This window comes from Pectinophora gossypiella, unplaced genomic scaffold, assembly GCF_024362695.1.
Source record: "Pectinophora gossypiella unplaced genomic scaffold, ilPecGoss1.1 Pgos_113, whole genome shotgun sequence".
Taxonomy (NCBI): Eukaryota; Metazoa; Arthropoda; class Insecta; order Lepidoptera; family Gelechiidae; genus Pectinophora; species Pectinophora gossypiella.
This window is the reverse complement of record NW_026063202.1, coordinates 27270-33553: the sequence shown is the minus strand read 5'-3', so window position 1 is coordinate 33553 and position 6284 is coordinate 27270. Positions and strand designations below refer to the sequence as shown.

The window sequence follows — 6284 nt, the reverse complement described above, 5'->3', positions numbered from 1 at the left end:
AACAAATATAATTATAACTAGATGTCGCGTGGTTCGCTCGCAGCAAGCTGCTCGCGTATCTTGTTTTCCCGCCATTTTTTTACCGCGATAGAATTTGACCAAGACTTGAATAGGTCTCGTGAAATCAAAAAGTTCTAGGTGCTATAGTTTTGCCAGGCCGCATGGTGACCCCTGATGCGGAGCAGTTTTTGAAGGTCGGGAAGTATTTCCATACTCAACATGACACTTTGATCACATCCCTTTTACGTCATATTCAACCCCGAGTCATTTTCGAGAAAAACGAAAATTTTATATGGCGGCCATCTTGTTTTTCGGCCATTTTGTTTTTTTTTTCACCGGCGATAAAATTTGACCAAGATTTAAGTAGGTTTCGTGAAAACAAAAACGTTCCAGGTGCGATAGTTTCGCCAGGCCTTAGGGTGTCTCCTTGATGCGGAGCAGTTTTTGAAGGTCGGGAAGTATTTCCATACTCAACATGACACTTTGATCACATCCCTTTTACGTCATATTCAACCCCGAGTCATTTTCGAGAAAAACGAAAATTTTGTATGGCGGCCATATTGATTTTCCGCCATTTTGTTTTTTTTTTCACCGGCGATTGGATTTAACCAAGATATAAATAGGTTTCGTGAAAGAAAATTTGCTCCAGGTTTTATAGTTTTGCCAGGCCGTAGGGTGTCTCCCTGATGCGGAGCAGTTTTTCAAGATCGAGCAGTATTGAAATACTCAACATGAAGATCCGATCACATCCCTATACATCATTTTTACCCCCGAGGCATTTTCAGGAAAAACGAAAAATTTGTATGGCGGCCATCTTGATTTTCCACCATTTTGTTTTTTTTTCAACGGCTATTAAATTTGACCAAGATTTAAATAGGTTCTGTGAAAAAATAATCGTTCCAGGTGCGATAGTTTTGTCAGGCCGTAGGGTGTCTCCCTGATGCGGAGCAGTTTCTGAAGATCAAGAAGTATTTCCATACTCAACAAGACGTTCCAATTACAACCTCATACACAGTTTTTATCCCCGAGACATTTTCTAAAAAAATAAAGTTTTGTATGGCGGCCATCTTGTTTTTCCGCCATTTTGTTTTTTTTTCACCGGTGATTGAATTTGACCAGGAATAAAATAGGTTTCGTGAAAAAAGAATCGTTCCAGGTTCGATAGTTTTGCCAGACGGTAGGGTGTCTCCCTGATGCGGAGCAGTTTTCCAAGATCTGGAAGTTTTCCCATACTCATCGGAACATCTTGATCACATCTCCCATACATCATTTTTACCCCCCGACGCTCCTTCTGGGAGAACAACCCTGTCAGTGAGTCAGTGAGTCAGTGAGTCAGTCAGTCAGTCAGTACATGGGTTTGTAGCTATATATAATATAACTAGATTTCGCGTGGTTCGCTCGCAGCAAGCTGCTCGCGTGTCCTGTATTAGTTCGAAGCTTTGTATGGCGGCCATCTTGTTTTTTGCCGGCGATTGAATTTGACCAAGACTCGAATACGTCTCGTGAAATCCAAAAAGTTCTAGGTGCTATAGTTTTGCCAGGCCGTAGGGTGTCTTCCTCATGCGGAGCAGTTTTCCAAGATGACGTTCCGATCACACCCCTATACATCATTTTTACACCCGAGACATTTTCTGGGAAAACAAAAATTTATATGGCGGCCATCTTGTTTTTCGGCTATTTTGTTTTTTTTCACCGGCGATAAAATTTGACCAAAATTTAAATAGGTTTCGTGAAAACAGAAAAGTTCCAGGTGCTATAGTTTTGCCAGGCCGTAGGGTGTCTCCCTGATGCGGAGCAGTTTTCCAAGATGACGTTCCGATCACACCCCAATACATCATTTTTACCTCTGAGACATTTTCTGGAAAAACAAAAATTTGTATGGCGGCCATCTTGTTTTTCGGCCATTTTGTTTTTTTTCACTGGCGATAAAATTTGACCAAGACTTTAATAGGCTTCGTGAAAACAAAAAAGTTCCAGGTGCGATAGTTTCGCCAGGCTGTAGGGTGTCTCCCTGATACGGAGCAGCTTCCGAAGATCGAAAAGTATTTCCATACTCAACATGATGTTTCGATCACATTCCTCATACATCATTTTTACCCCCGAGGCATTTTCGGGAAAAACGAAAATTTTGTATGGCGGCCATCTTGTTTTTCCGCCATTTTGGTTTTTTTTCACCGGTGATAAAATTTGACCAAGATTTAAATACTTTGAGCGAAAAAAGAATTGTTCCAGGTGCGATAGTTTCGCCACGCCGTAGGGTGTCTCCCTGATGCGGAGCAGTTTTCAAAGATTGAGAACATTTTTCGTACTCGACAAGACACTCCGATTATACTCCCATTCACAGTTTTTACCCCCGAGGCATTTTCGGGAAAAACGAAAATTTTGTATGGCGGCCATCTTGTTTTTCCGCCATTTTGTTTTTTTTTCACCGGCGAATGGATTTGACTAAGATTTAAATAGGTTTCGTGAAAAAATTATTGCTCCAGGTTTTATAGTTTTGCCAGGCCGTAGGGTGTCTCCGTGATGCGGAGCAGTTTTCGAAAACCTGGAAGTATACCCGTACTCAACATGACGATCCAATCATATCCCTATACATCATTTTTACCCCCGAGGCATTTTCGGAAAAAACGAAAATTTTGTATGGCGGCCATCTTGTTTTTCCGCCATTTTGGTTTTTTTTCAGCAGGGATTGGATTTGACCAAGATTTAAATATGTTTCGCGAAAGAAAAATTGCTCCAGGTTTTATAGTTTTGCCAGGCCGTAGGGTGTCTCCCTGATGCGGAGCAGTTTTTCAAGATCGAACAGTTTTTCCATACTCAGCTTGACGTTTCGATCACACCTCTCATACATCATTTTTACCTCCGAGACATTTTCTGGAAAAACGAAATTTTGTATGGCGGCCATCTTGTTTTTCCGCCATTTTGTTTTTTTTTCACCGACAATACAATTTGACCAAGATTTAAATAGGTATTGCGAAAAAAATATTGATCCAGGTATAATAGTTGCGCCAGACTGTAGGGTGTCTCCCTGATGCGGAGCAGTTTTCCAAGATCTGGAAGTTTTCCCATACTCACCAGGAGGTCCCGATCACACCCCCCATACACCATTTTTACCCCCCGACGCTCCTTCTGGGAGAACAACCCTGTCAGTGAGTCAGTGAGTCAGTCAGTCAGTACATGGGTTTGTAGCTATATATAATATAATAATAACTAGATGGTGCTAAGTGCGCTCGCTGCTAAAGCAGCTTCGCGGGCGTTGTACGTGGATTGACGTTTTCGTATAGTTTGTTTCGCATCACAGATTTGTAATAACTATTAAGACAGACACAAAAAGAAATAAAAAAAATGTGTAGGATATTGTTGGTTTATTTTATGTTATCAAAAAATAAAAATATAAAATTATATTCTCTCTCTCTCCCTTGCATTGTTCCCATATGGTGGTGGGGTCTTTTTTCCGAGTCTTTTCCTTCCACTTCGCTCTGTTGGATGTATCGTCTGCGGAAACATTGCAGGAACAAAGATCTTCTTTGATGACATCTGCTTCTTTGCCTTCTGTATTTCCTGTTAAAAATAAAATAATATTAATTTATTTATAATAACGTATATTTATAATAACGTATAGATATAATATCCTTTTCTTAGTCGATAGCGATACGTTTTTGCCAAAGTGGTCGTGGTCGTCATGTAACGTACCTAGATTCTTGTCACTATCACTATTGATTGCTGGCTGTCACACTGCTGCATTCATTGAAGAAGCTACCGACATCAGGCTTGGTTGATATAATACTATTGTATTAATAATCTCCTACGCAGTTTTTTGCCTTCTGCATTTCCTATAAATAAAATACATATTAAATATTATATATAATTAAATATTATATATAATTTCTTTTCCTTGGTCGATAGCGATACGTCTTTGCCAAAATAGTCGTGGTCGTCATGTAACGTACCTCGATATCTTGTAACTTTTGATTGCTGGCTGTCACACTGCTGCGTGCATTGAAGAACTTCAGGCTTGGTCGATTTTATTTTATTGCAATCATAATCTCCTACAAAGTTTATTGCATAAATAAAATACATATTAAATATTATATATAATTAAATATTATATATAATTTCTTTTCCTTGGTCGATAGCGATACGTCTTTGCCAAAATAGTCGTGGTCGTCATGTAACGTACCTCGATATCTTGTAACTTTTGATTGCTGGCTGTCACACTGCTGCGTGCATTGAAGAACTTCAGGCTTGGTCGATTTTATTCTATTGCAATCATAATCTCCTACAAAGTTTATTGCACTCTGCATTTCCTGTGAATAAAATATACAGGGTGTTAGTGACATTGTAACGAATACTGATGGGGATGATTCAGACCATGATTCTGAGTTCATATCAAGTGGAATTTTCCGTCGCAAAATTCATGATTTTTTTTTTAGTTATTTTAAATTATTTTCAATTCTATACTTTTGCGATGAAAAATTCCACTTGATATTAACTCAGAATAATCAGGTGAATCATCCCCCTCTGTATTCGGTACGATGTCACTTACACCCCGCACAAGTACATACTGTAGCCATACAAGTAGGTAAGGGTGTTAGTGACACCGTAACAAATACTGAGGAGGATGATTCAGACCATAATTCTGAGTTGAAATCAAGTGGAATTTTCAGTCGGAAAATTCATGAAAATTTTTGTTTTTTTTTAAGTTATTTTCTGTTCCATACTTTTGCGACGGAAAATTCCACTTGATATCATCTCATAATCATGGTCTCCATCATCCCTCAAAGTTTTCGTTACGATGTCACTAACACCCTGTATATTACATTTTTTTTCCTTAGTCTATAGCGATACGTTTATGTCAAAGTGGTCGTGATCGTCATGTAACGTACCTCGACATCTTGTTACTTTTGATTGCTGGCTGTCACACTGCTGCATTCTTTGAATGAGCGGCCAACATCAGGCTTGGTTTATATAATACTATTGTATTAATGATCTCCTATGCAGTTTTTTGCCTTCTGCATTTCCTGTAAATAAAATATATAATTAAATATTATATGTAATTTATTTTCCTTAGTCGATAGCAATACGTTTTTGCCAAAATAGTTGTGGTCGTCATGTAACGTACCTCGATATCTTGTTACTTTTGATTGCTGGCTGTCACACTGCTGCATTCATTGAAGGAGCTGGCAACATCAGGTTTGGTTTATATAATACTTTTGTATTAATGATCTCCTACGCAGTTTTTTGCCTTCTGCATTTCCTGTAAATAAAATATATAATTTATTTTCCTTAGTCGATAGCGATACGCTTTTGCCAAAATAGTCGTGGTCGTCATGAAACGTACCTCGATATCTTGTAACTTTTGATTGTTGGCTGTCACACTGCTGCATTCATTGAAGGGGCTGCTGACTTCAGGCTTGGTCGATTTTATTCTATTGCAATCATAAACTCCTACACAGTTTATTGCCATCTGCATTTCCTGTAAATAAAATATATATTAATTTTTTTTCCTTAGTCTATAGCGATACGTTTTTGCCAAAATAGTCGTGGTCGTCATGAAACGTACCTCGATATCTTGTAACTTTTGATTGCTGGCTGTCACACTGCTGCATTCATTGAAGGGGCTGCTGACTTCAGGCTTGGTCGATTTTATTCTATTGCAATCATGAACTCCTACACAGTTTATTGCCATCTGCATTTCCTGTAAATAAAATATATATTATTTTTTTTCCTTAGTCTATAGCGATACGTATTTGCCAAAGTGGTCGTGATCGTCATTTAACGTACCTCAATATCTTGTTACTTTTGATTGCTAGCTGTGACACTGCTGCATTCATTGAAATAGCGGCCAACATCAGGCTTGGTAGTACTATTGTATTAAAATCTCCTACGCAGTTTTTAGCATTGTGCATTTCCTGTTAAAAAAAATTAATGTTAATTTATATATATTAACTTTTATTTATAAATATATACATATATATCTTAGGTGATTTCCAAACTACCCAGGAGGTACACCCAGTAGCTCGCTTTTTTTCATGTGGTTCCCCCGCTAATCGAGGCCGCATCCACCTACTTATATGAGAAGTAGGTTCTATCTAATGAGTTAGCAATAGTCATTCAATAAGCAGAGAAATGTGAAAGAAAAAGCAATTTTTAGCTAAGGAATTTAAAATAAAAAGCAATTTTCAGCAATTAGCATGCAATAAGCAAAGCAATTACTCAGTAATTGTCAAACATAAGCGAGTTGTATAATTTAAAGATATTATTGACAATAACAAACACGTACC

The 6284-nt window shown here is 38.1% G+C and overlaps 1 long non-coding RNA gene across 3 annotated transcripts; it reads right to left on the bottom strand.

Annotated features, from left to right (window-relative positions):
- Nucleotides 1-3281: 3281 nt before the first annotated feature.
- LOC126380827 (uncharacterized) lies at nucleotides 3282-6068 on the bottom strand. 3 transcript variants are annotated; one of them, XR_007568550.1, is made up of 9 exons: nucleotides 5785-6068; nucleotides 5564-5698; nucleotides 5342-5476; nucleotides 5123-5257; nucleotides 4887-5021; nucleotides 4181-4307; nucleotides 3951-4049; nucleotides 3694-3833; nucleotides 3282-3561 (listed from the first exon to the last, which is right to left on the bottom strand). It is a non-coding gene; the product is annotated as an uncharacterized LOC126380827 (long non-coding RNA). The 3 variants fall into 3 exon arrangements; XR_007568549.1 differs by lacking the exon at nucleotides 3951-4049 and having other exon boundaries at nucleotides 3283-3561; nucleotides 5785-6066; XR_007568551.1 differs by lacking the exons at nucleotides 3951-4049; nucleotides 5342-5476 and having other exon boundaries at nucleotides 5785-6067.
- Between the last annotated feature and the right edge of the window lie 216 nt (nucleotides 6069-6284).